The 20,093-nt window shown below is 42.0% G+C and overlaps 2 long non-coding RNA genes and 1 other non-coding gene across 8 annotated transcripts; 1 reads left to right on the top strand and 2 right to left on the bottom strand.

Annotated features, from left to right (window-relative positions):
- Positions 1-640: 640 nt before the first annotated feature.
- LOC130847302 (U6 spliceosomal RNA) lies at positions 641-744 on the bottom strand. Its single transcript, XR_009052075.1, has one exon. It is a non-coding gene; the product is annotated as a U6 spliceosomal RNA (small nuclear RNA).
- Positions 745-1,129: 385 nt separating this feature from the next.
- On the bottom strand, positions 1,130-8,644 carry LOC130846694 (uncharacterized). Its single transcript, XR_009051607.1, has 3 exons — positions 8,523-8,644; positions 5,946-6,018; positions 1,130-1,432 (listed from the first exon to the last, which is right to left on the bottom strand). It is a non-coding gene; the product is annotated as an uncharacterized LOC130846694 (long non-coding RNA).
- Positions 8,645-11,814: 3,170 nt separating this feature from the next.
- LOC130846837 (uncharacterized) lies at positions 11,815-19,787 on the top strand. 6 transcript variants are annotated; one of them, XR_009051643.1, is made up of 4 exons: positions 11,819-12,160; positions 12,517-12,615; positions 13,183-13,355; positions 13,974-16,176. It is a non-coding gene; the product is annotated as an uncharacterized LOC130846837 (long non-coding RNA). The 6 variants fall into 6 exon arrangements; XR_009051642.1 differs by having other exon boundaries at positions 11,815-12,160; positions 12,517-13,355; XR_009051641.1 differs by adding an exon at positions 18,600-19,787 and having other exon boundaries at positions 11,823-13,355; positions 13,974-14,042.
- The last annotated feature ends 306 nt before the right edge of the window (positions 19,788-20,093 follow it).

The following is a 20,093-nucleotide window of genomic DNA, read 5'->3' as shown; positions in this document are numbered from 1 at the left end:
TTACAATCAGGACTCTAAGAAAGTAGGCAAAAGGCAGAGGGAAATGAATTTACGATGGACTTTGAGAAAGAAGTAGTGAAGAAATCTGAAAAAATGTTACAAGTTTCTAAGAAGATAAAATGTAAGAAATCAGTACAATTTACAGAAACAAAAAGGGTCATTAATTGTCTTAGTCTGTTCGGGCTGCCATAACAAAATGCCACAGACTGGCTAGCTTATAAACAACAGAACTTTATTTCTCACTGTTCTGGAGGTTGGGAAGTCCAAGATCAAGGTGCCAGCATGGTTGCCTGGTTCATAGCTGTGCCTTCTTGCTATGTCCTCACATAGTTGAAGTGGCAGGCAAGCCCCCTGGGGTTTCTTTTATAAGAACATTAATCTCTGCCCTTCATGAGGGCTTTACCCTCATGATGGAAGCACCTCCCAAAGGCTCCCCCTCCTAATACCATCACATTGGGCATTGGGATTTCAACATACAAATTTTGGAGGGGACACAAACATTCAGACCATAGTATTAATGAAGCAAAATCCATTAAAGAGACCATCCAGTGCTGGAGAAGAAGTTTAGACTTTGGAAAATAGAGCAGTTGCTATAGAACCAGGATGAACTAGCTACATTGAGCTGAGTAAAACTTTTTTTTTTAATATGGAACACTTCATGAATTTGCATGTCATCCTTGCACAGTGGCCATGCTAATCTTTGTATCGTTCCAATTTTAGTATATGTGCTGCTGAAGTAAGCATTTAGTAAAACTTTTGAATGTATGTAAGAGGTCTCCAAAAGAGAAGGACAAATCTGTCGATTACAAAGAGAATGCCACTTGATATGCCTTTGTTTGTGCTGTGGTACCAAAAGTGTGCCTGCCAAAAATTATACTTTACTGTGACATTTATGTCTCTGTCTTATTTCCCCTATGACTGCAGTGGTTTGAAGGGTAGAGGGTTGGCCTTATCCAAATATATTTTCTCATCTCCCACCCTCAGCATCAGACTGATGTAAGTACCAAGCTGTACAGTGTAAATAGTTAATACATACATTAAGGCATGAATGAAAGAAAAATAGGCAGAGAGTAGAGAGATTTTTTTTTTTATAAATTTATTTATTTATTTAATTTATTTATTGGCTGTGTTGGGTCCTTGTTGCTGCACACGGGCTTTCTCTAGTTGCTGCGAGTGGGGGCTACTCTTCATTGTGGTGCGTGGGCTCCTCATTGTAGTGGCCTCTCTTGTTGTGGAGCACGGGCCCCAGGCACGTGGGCTTCAATAGTTGCGGCACATGGGCTCAGTAGTTGTGGCTCACGGGCTCTAGAGCGCAGGTTCAATAGCTGTGGTGCACGGGCTTAGTTGCTCTGCAGCATGTGGAATCTTCCCAGGGCAGGGCTCGAACCCGTGTCCCCTGCATTGGTAGGCGGATTCTTTACCACTGCGCCACCTAGGAAGTCCAGAGAGATTTTTTTTTTAAAAAAGAAAAAGAACGAGCTGAAAAAGAACTTACTTGCTTTTATAAAGAACAACATAATGAGTTCTTTAGAATTGATTCAAGAAGATTCCCTACTCCCCCTGCTCCATCCTCTCAATCACCACAAAGATGAAATCACTTTGTATTTATTATTTTAAAAGGAAAATAAAATATAATAGAAGGAAAGGCTTGCAGGTTAGTTTTTTGTTGGGTTTCTCTTTTTTAATTTAATCTTCTCTCTCTAGAAGCCTCTACAGATGCTTTTTTTCTAGGTTAGTAACTACTTGACAGAGGCAAGTCAGAGGGTCCCTGGGGAAGCAGAATCTACAGGGTAAGAAAGACATTGGGAAAAGGCTTGGGTTTTGTCAGGAGGGGAAAACAAAAGTGTGAAGCTGCCATCTAGTGTTCATTTCTGAGAGTATGTTCTGACATACTAATTCTGTGATTCTCTAACTCAAGGACCATTTTTACTGATGTTTTATCATTATGCACCAGATTTTTTTAAATTTTTATTTTTTTATTATTTACAATAAACTGCATGTATTTAGAGTGTACAATTTTGTATCCCAATCTCCCAATTCATTCCCCCCCCCCAACCATTCGTGCTTTCCCCACTTGGTGTCCATATGTTTGTTCTCTACATCTGTGTCTGTATTTCTGCGTTGCAAACCGGTTGATTTGTACCATTTTTCTATAGTCCACATATACGTGTTAATATACAATATTTGTTTTTCTCTTTCTGACTCACTTCACTCTGTATGACAGTCTCTAGGTCCATCCATGTCTCTAAAAATGTCTCAGTTTCATTATGCACCAGATTTTAAGATAATTTGGTTACCAAAAGAAACACTATACAAAAGGAATTATGTTTTTCATGTGTTTAACTGCATATATATAATACTGCCAAAATAAGACTTTGGATAAATATTTCTAAAAGAAATGATCCTGTACTGAACTGATGTAATAGCAATTAAAAAATAAAAATAATATGCAGGTTATCTTCTCCAACCTATTGTTAGTAAATGTTACCAACAGCTTTTATTGCAGAGAGGGCAAGGAGAGAAGAACCATTTATTGTGTATCATCAATGTGCCTGACGCTACAAACATTATCTCATGTAAGTCTTTTTTTTAATAAATTTATTTATTTTATTTACTGGCTGAGTTGGGTTTCGTTGCTGCACGCGGGCTTTCTCTAGTTGCGGTGACTGGGGGGCTGCTCTTCGTTGTGGTGCACAGGCTTCTTGTTGCGGAGCACGGGCTCTAGGCGTATGGGCTTGAGTAGTTGTGGCACGTGGGCTCAATAGTTGTAGTTCACAGGCTCTAGAGCGCAGGCTCAGTAGTTGTGGTGCACAGGCTTAGTTGCTCCATGGCATGTGGGATCTTCCCAGACCAGGGCTCGAACCCATGTCCCCTGCATTGGCAGGTGGATTCTTAAGCACTGCACCACCAGGGAAGCCCTTCACGTAAGTCTTAAAATAGTCATCTAAGTAATTTCCCCCTCACCTTTATTAAGGTATAATTAACAATTAAAACTTGAGTTAAGGGGAATTCCCTAGCGGTCCAGTGGTTAGGACTCTGCACTTTCACTGCCAGGGCCCCTGGTTTGATCCCTGGTCTGGGAACTAAGATCCCACAAGCTGCACAGCGCAGCCAAAACAAAAAGGAAAACTTGAGTTAAGTTTTCCTAACACCGTTTTACAGGTGGGAAGTTGAAGTGAGGTAACTGGACTTTATATCCTAGAGCAAGTTGGATGAAGAACCCACATCTGTCATACTCACAGGGCATGAACTTGCATCTAAACCACAGTGCCTAGTAAACTTTTTGAAATTCAGGGGAAGGCTTGCAACTCTGCCTTTACTGCTTTCATAAACTGTTAGAAGGCCTAATCAACTTCGTTTGGAAATAACTGCATTAAAAGGAACCTCCAACCCCACAACATTGGTCTGCAGGACCACTTCCTTAAAACAAATTATACTCTTGAGACCTGAACCAAAATACTCAAAATTCTAAGTTAAAAACACTAGGGTGGGGAATTCCCTGGTGGTCCAGGGGTTGGGACTCAGCACTTTCACTGCTGAGGGCCCGGGTTTGATCCCTGGTCAGGAAACTAAGATCCCACAAGCTGTGCAGCAGAGAGGAAGGAAGGGAGGGAGGGAGGGAGGAAGGAAGGAAGGAAGGGAGGGAGGGAGGGAGGGAGGGAGGGAGGAAGGAAGGAAGATTGCAGAGTAATGATTGAAAAAGCAAACAAAATGCTAGGGTAGTTTTATTCTTGAGTTTTACTAAAGCAAATTCTTAAAATATATGAGATATTTTAGTTACACTCTAACTTTACTGCATTTCAACTGAAACTTCATGTTTTACATTACATTTATTTAAACTTTTAGCTATTCCATACTATATCAGGAATCCAAATTCTTGCATGGAATCAATCAAATACGCTATGCCACCAACTCACAATTTTGTGTATAAACAGTTTTCATCACAATAGAGAAACACAATTTTTACAATTAAAGCAAAATATTAAATTTCCTTTTCATTATATAATGTATTTAATCAGCTTTTGAATTTTGACAAGTATTTTAACACAAAATTCCCTAGTTTGGAATAAATATTTTAGACCACCAATATGATTCACTAATGAATCATTTACCAAAGAAAAGAGGACTCACTGATTTGACATCCATCTGTCTAGATTATAAGCTTTTGTTCTTAGGCAAGATTATTTTTCTTTACTCGTGACAACAATTCTTTAAAGTTTGTAATAGTTGTGTGATATTCAGGCAAACCAGTGTTGCAAATAACCCTAAATTTTAGTGGGCTCAACACAAAGTTTTATTTATTGTTCATATCATAGTCTAACACAGATTGGTGGAGTGCTGCTCTGTGCATTTATTCAAGGAAACTGGCTTCTTCTGCCTGGTGCTCTGCTACCTTCAATGCAGGTAAGGTCTTTAAATCCCAATTTTTCCCCCTTTAGGAGTCTGGCTTCAGGGCCAAACGTCTTATCCTTTCCTTGCCTGTGGCTTGTTCTTATTGACCCAAAGCTAGATTTCTCTTTTGATCCTAAGATATGCTTTTATAAAGTTGACTTTTAAAATAATTTAATTCATAGACTATTCAGCATCAGACACAGTCATTCATACTGTCAAGTTGTCTTTCTGGCTAATACTCCACAAATACATTCAGGCGAAATATTCAGAAACAAATTCTTCACATTTTATACATTTTTATCAGTTGAAGCTTCATGAGGCCACTTTTGAAAATGTGTGCACATCTATATCTATAGGGATAGATGGAGATAGATATAGCTATATCTGTATATATGTATTTTAACTGGCAAATGGGCAGTTGTTCTTGAGACCTTAAATACACACACACACACACACACACACACACACACACACACACACACATTTATTTTTAATTTAACAAGCTATAATACATTTGTAGCATTCCACACTTTTTTAGAGGGGAAAATTATATTATCTGCTTTACATTTTAAAACAGAGGTGCTTTCAGTTACGCTAGACTGATTCTTTATTTCAAATTCTGCGCTCCCTGGCCTTTAATTTAGGCTTCCTTTGAATAGTGTGATATTACACTCATATTTCCAATTTCTGAAAAGTTAGAAAGGAGTTAAATTCATTAAGATACATGTGGAGAGAAGTCTTGAGCCCATTTAACACGTGGCTTCCTTTGGAGCACAGATCTTCTTTTGGCAATTAGCTGGTACTCTAAATGCATCCTGTCTATGGTGTGCCCTCTTAAAGGCTATAGGCTTTTGGATAATGCATCAAGTAACTAGTCATATATATATATATATATATATATATACACATATGCCTATATATATAGGCAATTTAGTGGAAGATTCCTGTCATCAGATAGTTCCTGGCATCCCCATAAGAAGGAAATGTGGAGGCTTGTGAGTCAGTACAAGGTGACTTTAAATTAACAGCAGCAAAAGGGAGTTGCTGAGGTTAATTTGGGCTTTTATTTTTTTCCAATGGCCATGTTTTTGCTACGGTTACATTTGTGCTCCATGGTCTATTGGAAGGATGTGGTCTGCTTAGAGCTTTCAGAGGTACCCAACAAGGCAGTATTTACTCTTTGACTTGGGCAAGAGGACCCTGCACTGTAGTGGCCACCACACATCACAAACATGCTAAACTGCGAAGGCCTGTGGGGAAGGGGAGAATATTCTTTTCCTTCTAGCCATTTTAGGTTCTCTGGTTGGGGCCTTGTAAATTAGGCTGACAAGACAGACTAAGAGAAGAACAAGGAGTTTATGAACATGTGCATCGTGCATACATGTGGGAGCACTCTGAGATGAGTAACTCAAAAGGGTGGTTAGAACTTGGCCTATATAGTATCTTAACAAAAGAGCAATACATTTTTAGATAAATGACAAGACAAAAGAAAAGACTTTGAGTTTCCAGGGCAGCAAATTGTGGGCAGGCAAATATATGGGGAACTAACTTACAGAGATTCATCTGGTGCTGTCTCTGGGCTGAAAAGTGTCTAGAGTTGTCTCCAGTAATTAACTTTTGGCCTTCCTGGTAGAGAGAAGAGGGGAATATGTTAATGAATTTATGCCTTGCTTTTAGGCAAATAGGGGGAGGGCAGAAAGCCTTCCTTATATCTGCTTCTGCTTAGTTGTCTTCGGCAAAAAGTAATCCCGATGCCAAAATGGCATATTTTGGGGTAGTATGTTCTGCTACCCTTTAGGCCCCAGGAGATAAACAACCCAGCATATCTCTAGCTCTGTGTCCTCCAAAGAAAATGCAACTGTATCCAAATGCTATAAAGGCTCCTCCAGTTGTTCCTGGTCATAGATGGATACTGCTTCAGAGAATGGAAAGGTTTTGAGCAGCAGAAGCACTTAAGTAGGAGAACATAAATTACTTTGTCAAATCCTTTCAGATAGCATGAAAGCAAGGGATTCTTACATAGCACAGTTATACAACAGTGTGGAGCACTGATTTCCTGCTTCTCTTCATATTTCAGTGAGTGGTCCAGAATTACTCATGAATTAGCTTATTAGCACAGTAATTGCAACACCTGTGGCTGAGAAACACTTAAGAACTTTAAACAATTCATATTATCTTTAAAGGCTTAAATACGAACATCAAGACCAAATATACACAAAGTATGATGCTGACTCCTAACACTGGTAACTGGATGGACTATGAACACTAAAATCTCATTAGTTTTATTTTTATAACAATATTTAGTAAGATTTAATTACATTTTCCAAAAATTAAGATTGTTCAAATCTAAATAATTTTGATTTAAAATCTTTTTATTCTTTAACATATTTTGCCTTTTGATTTTGGAAGATAATTCTGAAAACTTTAGAAGAAAAATAGCTTTTCAAAATGTGTGGAAATAATTTTAAAAGTTTATACAGTAATTTAATTTACACTTGGGGAAAATATATTAAAATCTATGTACTTAGAACACAATTACATTTTCTATTTTTAGTCATTTAGGTCACGGGTTGGCAAGTTTTTTCTGTCAAAGACTAGAAAATAAATAGTATCTTAAACTTTTTGGGTCAGTCTCTAGGACAACTACTCAAAGACAGCCATAAACAATACATAAATAAATAGACATAGCTGTATTGCAATGAAACTTTATTTACAGAAAGTTGGTAAACCAGATTTGGCCCATGGCTGTAGTTTGCTGCCCCCTGATTTAGATTATTACTGCCCATAGGACCTAAGTAATATTAAAGTCTTAATTATGATAACATAATTAGTAATACTGCTTAAGTGAGGGCAAGAAAAATTAATATTATGGAATTAAAAAGTCTATGAATTATGTCTTAATTTTTTGACCCCTCCAAACATCAGCAGTCCATCAACAGAACACCTGAACAGGCGCAATATTAAAAAGAATCAGCAAAGAAAGACTGAGAAGGATCAGAAAGTGAAGTAGGAGAAAACCAAGAGCATGGGTGTCCTGGAAGTCAAGAAAGCATGTCAGAGAGAAGAAAGTGATCTAATGGACTGATGGAGGGAAAAATTTAGTGACATGGCTTTGAGGGATCATGGGAGATGTCATCTAGACAGTAATCGTAGACAATTTATCCATGCCAGCATCGTTATGCTTATTATAACCGCTCACGTCACTTTGCCTCCTAAGTAGCGTTAGAAGCCTGATATTGTACACTCTATTAGGAATATACCAATTGTGTGCTAGTGTAGGGCAAATTCAAAAGTTTTGTGTGTAAACGTTTTTGTCTTACAACCATCAGTATCATGTTCCATTTATCCTCACTGTGCCCCTCAAAACAAAGAAAACACCTGGGACTAGAACCACAGACGTTTTCAAATAAGCTGAAATCAGAGTTGCGTAGCATTGAAATTGAGTCTTCACCAATCAAAGTATAATATAGCTTAAACTAGGAAACAGCAATTAAGACTGCCCAAATCCATCGACCAGCATTAAGATTGTGCTAATCTTTCTCAGTTGGGAACACTATAAAAGTAAGTCCCATTAGGCCTGGCAGTGAGACGCTTTCAGGCAGTTAAGAAAATTGAATTTACCTTTGCTGAACGTTTGCACATTGTGCCATCTGCCTCTGGCAGCACATAAGACCTAAATTTGACACCTTGAAGGGTGTTTAAGTGCAAAAACAAGAGTGACTTTGATACAGTGAATGGAACCAGCGTGCACCTGCACTTCCAAATTTCTCAATTTCAGCCCAAGATGGGCACGATCCAATCCTGTCAAGTTTCCCATCTGAAGGTTCGCACCTGCAGGACACACCATGCTCCACACAGGCACCTCCAACACAGGCACTTGTGCTCCCCTGAAGCTTACAACTCAGTCACTGCTTAAGGGGCCTAAGCAAGGATATTTAAGCCCACCCAGGACCTTCCCACAGAGGCTGTAGGGCCACGGGCCTAAGGAAGCCCCTTGCGAGGATGCGAGCTCTCGGATGCAGGTCAGCACAGAGACCAGGCCTCTGACGTCACCGCCGCAGCACGGGAACCTAGTTCCAAGTGGGGGCGTTGACTCCAGAGGTCTCCCGCCAAAGGCATCCCGCGGGTACCTAAGCATCAGTTCCTCCTTCCTGCGTGAGGACCTCCCCGTTCTGTGAGGACGGAGGCAGTCCCGCTCCAAAGGTGCAAGAAGCTTCCAGGCTGTGGATTTACAGCCGATGCTGCGCGGAGCGCACCGGGAAGGACCTGAGCAGGGCAGGCAGTCAGCTGACCCACGTGACTCGCTAGGGGCCCGGCTTAAAGGTGCTCGCTTTCCTGGGTGGATACAGGCTCACGCAAGGCCTAGGCCGTCAGCAGGAGCCGCATCCGGCTCTTTCTGCGCGAGCGCTGGCAATCTGCTGCCCGCCCGCGTCCTTCCCCCGAGGAGGAGCAATCTTTCAAACGGCACCCTCAGTGCTGGGCCACTTTGTCCAGCTACCTTCCCCTCCGAGGTCGGGACACACAAGCCCAAGCGCTCTTCCTTCCCAGCGCCTAGTGCAGGTGGAGGATCTGGGACCAGGCAGTCAAGAGGTGCGGAGACCATCGGGACGAGGCGGTTTTCTATCGTGTTCGCGAACGCTGCAATATGCCTGCTGTCACGTTCAGCGAGCTGCGGACACTGCCAGCCTACCCGGCCCTGCTGGGTTTTCGATCCCCAACTTCGCAGCCCTCTGGGGGTCAGGAGTTGACGGCCCCGCCCAGCGGAGCACTGGTTTGTGCGGAGGTCACTCAGTGCCAGACTCAGTCCTGTCGCTCGCCCTCTGGGCCCTTCTTTTTCTGAAACTACCATCCCCAGAGTTAGTTCCCCCAGGATATTCTCCAGACCCCGTGACCAGTTTTTTCATTTTCCCTCCTGGGGCCAATACTTTCTGCAGTGACTACAGCCAAAATATCTCACCACCAGGAGGACCTTCACCACCAACTGGTCATTTAGGACTCTTCCCCATTCGTGGAGATCCACGGGCCTTTTCCCACTTCTATTTTCTGGTAGGCTATCTCTCAGGCTTAAGATAGTGCAGGCCTCCCACCTGTTTAAAAAAAAAAAAAAAAAAGAATCATCCCTATGGCCCTTAGGACTTATATACCTTAAACAGACCCCCGTCTTTTTTTTTAGACCTTTAGTCCTCTTGCGTAGATTTTTTTTTTTATCATGCTCCTTCATTACCAACCCATCTTAGGGCCAGAAGAATTAATTCCACCTTCACCTTTACAAGGTGGAGGTTGCTTTGCATTCTTTCCTCAGGCTGCTTTGTTAAAAGACAAGTTTCAAAATACCTTTGGTATTTAGGTTTAACACTGTTATCAAAGAATATTTTTCTCTTTGAGCTGCCCTGGCATCATGCACTTCTGAACCAAACAATTCATATCTGATCCTTATGTCAAAGGAATAGGTTTGGCATTAGCTGCAATGGAAGACTACCTCAAAGCCTGTCCTCTTTGAATGCTCCTCCTTGGACTTCAGCTGCTGCTGTGAGGAACCCCAAATAAATCCACATGGAGGAGAAATGAGGCTTCTGGCCAGCAGCCCCAGCTGAGCTTCCATCTGGCATCTACCAACAACTGTCAGCCTTGAGAGGGGGTCAGTTGGACCTTCTTTCTCCTACACCTCAGAGAATGGAGTCGTTTTCAAGATGTAGTCCATGAGTGAGGTTCGGGAAAAACAAATATTAGTTGATGTTGCAGTGGAATGGGAATGAATGACAAGTGAAAGTTGTCAGAAAGGGAAGAAAGTCAGTGGAATCCCCATGGTGTGGGTATTCCAGGCAGCGAGAGGGGTGGGTGTTCCAAGACTTGTGGGAAACAGACCTATTATGATAAAGTGACAATATGCACAAGCATTGAGCTGAGAAGTACTGGGAAAGAATAAAGAGCTGGTGACTAAAAGTACAGACTAAACAGAGATGTCTTATAGCAGAAAGGTGAATATCTATCACCTGTTGTAGGTGATTGGTTTAGAAGGACTTGTTTCATCTTGATACTTGAAGAGCCATCACACAAGAAGTAAATAAAAGAATGGTTAACAATGTTATTATTACACTGTACTTAAAAACAAAGTCTGGGAATTCCCTTGTCATCCAGTGGTTAGAACTCTGTGCTTTCACTGCCGAGGGCTCAGGTTCAGTCCCCAGTCGGGGAACTAAGATTCTGCAAGCCTTGTGGCTTGGTCAAAAATGAAACAAACAAAACAAACAAAACAAAGGCTCTTTCATTCTTATATTCAAAAGCATGCATTTCAGACGTTTACATCATTCACCAAACTCATTCACTCATGGGTAATTTTTGTATAGCTATTATAAAGAGCTTGATTAATAATCCTAAATTTCCCCACAAAGAATTGTTGGGTTCCTTTAAGTATACAGCTTGATATATTATCACCCAGAAATCACAAAGGACATATGGAAGTTTAAAGTCAAAGTGGCAGCAGTTTTTAGGGGATAATTTGGATCCTGCTCAAATAGAGCTCTGCAGATTTTTTATTAGACTTTTCTTCACCTAAGAAAGAAATTAGATGATCATGAAACAAACCAAAAAACTTGAGCTTCATAGAACTTTCATCAGCCCAAATAAATGCATTTATTCAAGATATTATTCTTAGCACTTTGCCTCATTAATAAATTTTGGCTTATACAAAATTCTCTTCTGAATGTCTACAATGTAGCAGTTATTTCCGAACATTTCCTCCTGGAAACTCACAGAAATGAACAAGCATGTTTTGCATGCTGTAGGATTATTGAAAACCACTGTGGCAAAAATACAATACTATAAAAATAAGTGAGGTAATAATTTCACTATATATATATGTGTGAATATATATCAAATTATGTTGTACATCTTAAACTAATACAGTGTTACATATTAATTATATCTTAATAAAACTGGGGGGAAAATAGGGCTTTGGAGTATAGTTGAAAAACACCATGAATATCCTGTAACTAAAAGTCAAAGAATCTTCCCAGCTAGGTGTTAGTCTATATTGGCATAATTGCATTGAAAATATTCCAGTATTAACCTCAATAAATCATATTTCAAGAATACAGCAGCTCATGGTAAATTGGGCTGGAAGGAGTTTCCTTACAGGCAGAGATTTTTACCAAACCAATTAAAGAGTGTCAAAGAATTCTATTTTTCTGGAAATAAAAAAGTATCATGATGTGTTGAATTTCAACAGTGATTCTTGAAGGCATTCAGAAGTGAAATGAACTGGTTCTTTAACCTGTTTGTATGTATACTATAGTGTAGTTAATGAAGAAACTCTCTTGGCATAAAGGACAAGGTAGGACTCCCTGAGTCCCGGCTAGACACCGGGCTCGGACGTCGTGCCTCTGACGTCACCGCTCGGGGGCCTCCCATAGGTCCGGAGAGACACGTGGACGCGTCGGATCCGGGCCTCTGACGTAGGGCCTCTGACGTCACCGCTTGGGGTCCTCCCATAGGTCCGGGGAGACACGTGGACACGTCAGGTCCGGCCCGAGGGGAGATGCGTCCCGCGGCTCCCTTCACGTCCCTTCCTCGCTTCTCTTCATCTCACCTGGCCAGGGCTTTCCGGACCTCAGTGGGGCCGGAAATTAGGCGAAGGGGGCGCTTGTTTAGGTGAAGCGCGAAGGATGGAATTGGACACAGGAATGTGACTCACCCCCTCTAGGCCATGGAGGTTCACGTGGCGCCAAGTGTCCGGGGTGAGGCGCTCCCCGCGGCCGCTGGCTTTCAGGTGGTTCGCCTTTACGCACCTTTTCTCTGCCTCCCGTGAGTCACGTGACGCGCGGAGCCCGTCAGGTCCCCGGGGAATGTTTCTGTGACTGACCGCAGTCTGGCGGTTGACACCTTCATTGCCTACACGATGGCCTACTCACCGTTTTAGCTGGGGTCCTGACCTGTTCGCCCAGAAAATTGCTATCGGGAGGGAGGGTGGAGGGTGGAAACATAGGGGAGAGTCTCAGGGCTGTTTCTGAACACTGCTTCTTCTACGCTGGCTTCTGGAGGCACCAGAAGGTGCTCACTTTTGGAGCTAGGGAAGACGGGGGCCAGTAGGGCAGTTTCCACCAGTGTCCTTCATTCCTGTTGCAGCTGTTAGTCTGGTGGTGTGCAGCCATATGAACTTTGTACCTCCCGCTGAGACTTTCTGCAGTGCTTCCTGCATGTGGTCTTACCCACCACCATCATCTGGTCAGTTTGACCCACCTCCTCAGCTAAGGCTTAAATCCCCTTCCACTTCCTTTTCCTTTTTTTTCCTTTTTTTTTTCTTTTTCTTTTTTCCACTTACTTTTTTACTAGGCTCCCTTCAGGCTGATAAAAACAGACAGGTCCTTCAAATCGGGCGGAGAAGCAAAGTTCAAAATTATATTTGGAATATTTCAAGTAGAGTAAAAAATATTTCAGCAATGCAGATGATTTGTGTTGTGAGTGATGGTGTTGGTAAGATGTCTTGATAAAAGTAAGTTAATGTCTTGAGTAATTTATGTTCCATGGTTTCTGATAACTGTGCAGTCAGTTACTGGTGAGAGCCATACACTAATGGACTTTTTGATTCTGTAAGGCAAGAAAAATTTGACAAAAGAACCCCTCAGCTATCCACAAACATTTATTTCTAGTCATTTTCAGTGGTCTTTTGCCCTTGTTTGAAAATATGGAAGAAAAGTGGGTACCTGAGATAATTCACCATTGTTTGAAGACTCTTTGTTTGTCAGAAACGAAATTGATCTCAGAAATGCCATTCCCTCTGTTATTGATCAGCTTGCCAAGGACACAGAAACCTCTCACTCTGCAGACTGCTGAAAAGCTGTTCTGTGACCGAAGATTGTTGAATACATGCAGTGTTCTGCATTCACACAGAAAAACCTAAAGGATGCATTTGACAAAGCACTATTGATTGTCTTGGAGACTCTGGAACTGAAGAAAAGCCGCAGGTAAGTGCTGCTTCGAACATACCTCCAGAGCTCTTTTGCACAATTGGTGTTGTCAGACTAAAAGCATGTTTAAATCAAATTAAAAATTAAAATCCATTTTTGCAGTTGTAGGGGGAACTGCTCCATGCCAGTTCCCTAATGATCTTACATCTTGTTACTTTGTCAGCCTTACTTGACAAATTTGGCATTCAATCTGGGGGTGGTAAGGTTAGGAAGTCTTTTTGGAAGAAAGATGGGTTACATGGGCCAGGTTAAGGGCTATGGTAAGACTGTCTCAGGTATGGTAGTGCATGCTCTTGTCTAAGTGGTAGACGAGAAGGAGTAGTAAGGCTTCTCCCACTGTCATTCTGTAAACAGACTGTGTGGGTTGGGTTGAGTGATACAAGAAGACTCCTCAGGATTTGATAGTACCTGTATATGCTTCCTATTAGTGAATATTTGGAGGCTTACAGAGGTAGGATTGAAGCCAGCTTCCTGAATGGTGTCTTAGTTCACGTGCTGCAGTTGAGGGGACAGCTAGTTAAATCTGAAAGTGAGTACAAACCTGTGCTTACTGGTGGGGAGCTGCTCCCCCCATACTCTCTGATCTCTCCCTCCCTCTTACTTTGACCTCTGCAGCTTTAAGAAAAGAAACGTCCACGCTGCAACAGTTGACTGCCTCTGCTCTGCCCTGAACTCCCTGAAGAAGTAAGTGGTCTCCGGGCAGCTGTTGTAATCCCTGAAGTACCTGTGTTAAACCCCTTAGTCTTTGTTTCTCTAAAAAGTGTCTGCATTCAGCTGATGGAGTTTGGGCCAAACCAGTGAGTAAAGGCCCTGAGCCAATTTAATGTACCATTCTAAAAATGTATAATTTAAATGAGACGTTACATTTTTGTGCTGTGAATGCTTATGAAATGTTAGAGAAAATTTTTTTAATGTCCAAAGTGTTCCCTGTGTAAATAGTGTCTGTTGGTTGACAAATCAAAAGTTTGTCTTGATGGCTTTGTTGCAGTATATCAGATGCTTGCCAGCAGGTGTGACTAAAAACGCTGTCAATTTAGAGCCTTCTTGCAAAAAAAAAAAAGGTTTGGGGACAATGAAGGTGAATTTACCACACTAAAGTCCTCCAGCAGTCATAGGAAAAAAATCCTCTTACCAAGTAAAGGACTGTGTTTCTTATAAAGCTGCTATGTCTTCTCAGACATGTAACTCCTGCAAAAAAGTTGACCTGCTTATCTGTGGTAAAAGAGGACATACCATTGTGGCCCTTGAAACTTGTCTGTATTGTCTTTTATTTAGTGAAAGGTTCACACACCAAAGTGGTTGTAACTGATACCTCTGAATATATTGTGGGAACAGATGTGTTGCATGTGTATAATACTTCTCTTGGTTGTTAGGAATGTTCCCAGTGGGGAAATGCCACAAATTAAACAGTGCTAGTAAGATGAGTACACAACTAGGAGCGCACCTGGTGGTGTTCAGCCCAGTTATGTGATACCAGTAGAGCAGGACAGGATGCCAGGATAACTGTAGTGACTAAGGAAGTGGTAGTAAGAGAATACGTAAAGAAACTATCTAGCAGGCTATACAGACACCTCTCCAAATTTGATTGGCTAGTTCTCATGAGCCTTTTGAGCCTATCAGTGCTTGACAGTTCGGTAGACTGCATCTGTGTCACTAGGCAGTGGTGCCCACTAGGGTTTTGGACACAGCATTTTCCTAATACCACTGCCTGGTATACTGCATTTGAGGGGCAATTATTGGCCTGTTATTGAGTGCTGTTGGACACTGAGAAACTAAACAATAGCAGATGATGTTATCCTCTGACATGCCCATTCTGGAATGGGTCAAAAATAAAAATGCCAACAAAGTGGGTATTGCCCAGCAAGCATGCATTATTAAATGGAAATGTAAGTAAAGACTTACAGGAAAGAAGTAAGACTTGGTGTATCACTTTTCTATTGCTGCTGTAACAAAGTAGCACAACACAAATTTGTCTTAACAGTTCTGAAAGCTAGACGTCCAAAATAGGTTTCAGTAGACTGAAATAAAGGTGTTGGCATGGCTGCCCTCCCTCTAGAGGCTCTAAGGAAGAATCAGTCTCCTTGTGTTTTCCAGTTCTGGAGGGTTTCCTTATTCCTTGGCTCATGACCCCTTCCTCACATCATTTCAACCTCTTGCTTCCATCACATCTCCTACTTCCTCTTCTTTAGTCAAATCTCCCTCTGGCCTCTTTCTAATAAGGACATTTGTGATTACATTTAGAGCCCAAATGGATAATCCCCATATCAAGATCCGTAACTTAATCACACCTGCAAAATCCCTTTTACCACTTAAAGTAACATTCACAGGTTACAGGGATTAGGACCTGGACATCTCTGGGGGCTGTTATTCAACCTACCACACTGGGCATTAATAGAATCTCATAGCTACATAGTTACTCCAAAGATTTGGCTATCTCATGCAGGATCTATGCCATCACCTTAGGCTTCTTGGGGGCCTGGGTACACTTAGGCTCCTAAGGATGCCTAAGCCTCATGGATGTGCTAGCTAAGTTAAAGGTCACTGGGGTTGTGTAGGAAAGAGTTAACATAGCAGATCTGAGCCTGCTTATCCTTAGGAAGCTCTGCTTACAAGGTTGGCCTTTTGCTGGTGTCTGAGGTGTGATTTGAGGGTTCCCACCGTCCACAGAACTGATAAGAGTGGCTCATTGTACCTAAAATGTACAGCCAGTGTGGATTATGGTGAATACCTGCTTTCCTCCTGGGAGTCTGGAATTTTGGTATGTGTTAGGCAGAATGTACCTACATGACCGGTCCCCCAATAAAGCCTTGGACTCTAATATTCTGTTTGCTGTCTTTGTTTTGTATCATTTCACAGTAATAAATCTTAGCTGTGAGTACAGCTGTGCTGAACATTGTTAGTCCTCCTAGTAAATCATCAAAGCTTGGGGAGGGTGGTCTTGAGGACCCCTAACTCGGCAACAGAAATGGGTTTTGCTAGCCCAGCTCTGACTCACTGAAATATAGCAAAAACATTGCTTGGGAAAAGTAAAGGTGAAGGAGTGAGGGATAACAAATCTTTAGTGCTAGATTGGCTATTGAGTCAGCCAAGGGGTGAAACAGCAGGATTTTTTGAGAGGTAGAAGTTACCTATGGAATTTGAAAATGATAGCTCCAACTCCAGGAAAGTTGGCTATTTTTGGCTGTGCTGGCTAAAATGACGGGAGAAAAGTGCAGCCTGGTGATGCCTTTTTGTATTTTGTTCTCTCCTTCATGTGTGAGGAGAAAGGGACCCCAAATTCCCAAAGGTGAGTTTGGATGACCCAGAAATATTTAAAGTTTGTATTGTTCTTTTTTCCAGGTGGAAGGAAAAAATGTTAGATCAATTCCCATAGCTAGAGCAAAGCAAACCAGAGGGAGAAAAGGGAAAAAACCACTCCAGCCATTTTTTTCAGCCTAGTTACCATCACTGTTACAGTAGCCCTACCCTCCCTCCCCCACCCCCAATTCCAGCTGACAGTCTTCCTTGGTAGCTCTAATGTTAATCCTGTAAATGTTGAATTTACTCTAGAGGGTTGAGTAAATTTCCCTTTGGCGGGGGCGGCGTTTCAATAGCCTTGTGTTTTGTGGCTACTGCATCTGAATGTAGGATAAAAATTGACGGAAAATGTTATATGCTTGTAATTTCATAAATCCTAGAGGGATCATCCCAGTCAGGGAAAGCTGCAAAGAAAAAGTGTTAGTGAGACACACAAATAAATAATTGCTTTTTACCACTGGTGGGTGGATTGAATTTTGTGTGTGTGTGTGTTAAAAACAAAATAAGTCTCTGTAACTGATGATACTTGTTATATTTTTTGCCTAATGTAACTTCTGGAAAAAAGGAAACAACATGAAAAGAGAAGCACTCTCCAGATAGAAATACACTTTTGGAGTTTTACAAAGCAGATTTGAGTTGCTAAGGAGCTTTTGTAATAGCAGATGTTTGACCCATAAAGGCTGATGATTTTCCAGCCCAATGAGCATATTTTGGGGTGGGTCTTCATGAACGCTGGCAAGATAAAAAAGGGTGTCATAAAGCCTCACCTGTCATTTGGACTTGGGACGTGGCTGTCTGGCCTTGCAGTATCTGGGCTTTGAATATACTGCTAAAGAAAAGCTGCTGGCATTTTTGGAAGCCTGATGCTTAATTGCCTAGACCTGACTCTAGGCTGAAACCTGGTCTGGGCTATTTCAGCCTTGACACTAGCTGTGCCAGACTAACAGCTGATGAAGTTCTGCTCAAAGAATAAAACCCAGATTCTGGAATAGTTACACATTTAGGACACTTCTCTGTGGGCTAAATTGTGGAAACATTGTGGATGCTGGGTAGACCATCTGGGTCACACATGCCCACAGAAAAGGCTTATTTCTGATGGGGCCATCTGAAATTGAGCTGCTGATCAGCTCTCTATTTTTTTTTTAAATTTTTATTCATGTATTTATTTTAATTGGCTGTAGTTGTGGTGCATGGGCTTAGTTGCTCCGAGGCATGTGGGATCTTCCAGGACCAGGGACTGAAACCATGTCCCCTGCATTGGCAGGTGGATTCTTAACCACTGTGCCACCAGGGAAGTTCCTGCTATATATTTCTGATAGAGACTGAATGCATTCCTAACATCATTCCTGCAAAAGCTACAAGTTGGGGAAGGGCACATCCTAGGGAGTGTGACACCTCCACCCGCTGCTAACTGGTCGGACTCTGGACTCTGTTTCAGGGCCGTCTCACTGCTGTTGACTTGTGTTCAGCTTTCTAAGTTAGTTGCAATTTGCAACAGTGCTCTGATAGCCTGACTCTACTTCCCTCACCGTTCTCTTGGTATACACACCTTAGTAAGGCAGTTTAATTATTAAATGCAGCTGTCCCCAGAAAGGGATTGATCTTTTCTCGGCTGCTCCCTGGATAAATGATTAGGACAAAAGGGTCGGCAGGTTATTAACCAACCCCATTATAATTATTTTTTAAAAATCCAAGATTTCATTCTGACCAATTTTGAATATAATGTGTCTTTCTGGTTAAATTATACAAAAATGCTTTACTGTAAAAATGCTTTTATGCCTCTTGCAGATGAATGGTCTAGATGAGAGTAGGGGATAACCGGAAAAATGTTGTTACCATTGCTGAATAGGACACAACTGATTTTGTAATGATGGAGGAAAAAGTAAAACCCCAGCACCTGGGGACCGGGGACAGGTAAGGGCATTAATGATCTTTATTTTTCAGAACTATTCCTGGAAGGCTTGCCCTCTTCCTAAAGGAAAAACGGTGTCTTTTCGAGCTGTGAGCTCTCTGAATTAAACTAGTTGCTGAGCCTAGGCTCACACCTGACCAGCACTGACCATGAGATGGCAGGGGGTGACCCCAACGCCAGCACTTTCCTGAAGAACACCTATAGATGTTGTCCACACTTATGAAGCTGTTGAACTGATATTATAGACAAGTAAAACTGTTTGGAACTGACTGCCTCAGGCACTCCCTCTGAATCCAAGGCCTGAACTGCATGATTTTGACTGGACTGGGAACCCAGAGTGGGAGGTCTAACAGTACAAGGCCACATGGGGGCCCTGATAACCTGTGTTGCCTGACTAATGTATGGCCTGCTTGTTATGTTTTTGCTTACCCGACACTTGCAAACTCTTTGTTTCTGTGGTTACTACATGGGACCTCTGGGATTGTACTTGTCTGTGTGCTCTGACTGTATCAGCCCTGGAAGGCTTTCAGGTCAGCTTCAGCTTACTGGCTGTGTCTGAATTGATGCAGTGGGCTAGGTAAAAAAAATTGATCAGAAACTTAAGGATTAAGTTATCTGACTTTTTCATATAGATCTGTATAGTTAATGGGATGTTTTAACTGGCTAAGTAAAGGACCCCTAAAGGGCATAACTGAGGTCAGTACTGCTGGTTGCTCTCATTCTGCTGCAGGAGGTCCTACTGATAATATTCTTGCTGTAAAGACACGTTGGCCAAGGGCCGAGGGCCAAGAGCCTGCTATCCTCGGAAAGTCCCGTTTACAAGGTTGGCCTGGTGTCTAGGACATGCCTTGTTCCCACCATTCACAGAACTGATAAAAGTGGCTCATTGTACTTTATGTTTGTACAACCAGTGTGGTTTATGCTAAATACCTGCTTTCCTCCTGAGAGTCTGGAATTTTGGTATGTGTTAGGCAGAAGGTGCCTACGTGACCAGTTCCCAATAAAAGTCTTGGACACTGTCTTCTAATGAACTTTCCTGATAGACAACATTTCACATGTGTTGGCACAATTTGTTGATGGGGGAATTAAGCATGTCCTGTGTGGCTTTACTGGGAGAGGACTTTTGGAAGCTTGTATCTGGTTTTCTCCAGGCTTTGCACCGTGTGCCTTTTTCATTTGCTGACTTTGTTTTGTATCCTGTCACTGTAATAAATCATATCTGTGAGTACAACTATGTGCTGAATGTTGTCAGTCATCCTAGTCAATCATTGAACCTGGGGTGTGGTCTTGGGGCCCCTAAGCAGGAGTGTACCAGAATGGTACAGCTGTGCAGCTCTAAAGAAACTTTGTAAAGTATGCGTGGAAAAGGGAAGTCTGCTCATTGGGCATAGTTGTAAGTTGTGGTGTTTGCTCTAAAAGTGCCTCCTAAAATATGCCTTATTACATTTTCATTGACTCATGGCATCAGGCAGTGGGCCAGCAGTATAGTCTGGTATGTGGCAGCAGGAAAATTGGATGATCAAGTC

The sequence above is a fragment of the Hippopotamus amphibius genome, chromosome 2, assembly GCF_030028045.1.
Source record: "Hippopotamus amphibius kiboko isolate mHipAmp2 chromosome 2, mHipAmp2.hap2, whole genome shotgun sequence".
Lineage (NCBI taxonomy): Eukaryota > Metazoa > Chordata > Mammalia > Artiodactyla > Hippopotamidae > Hippopotamus > Hippopotamus amphibius.
Note: the sequence above shows the minus strand (reverse complement) of the source record. Positions and strands in the feature narration are given on the sequence as shown.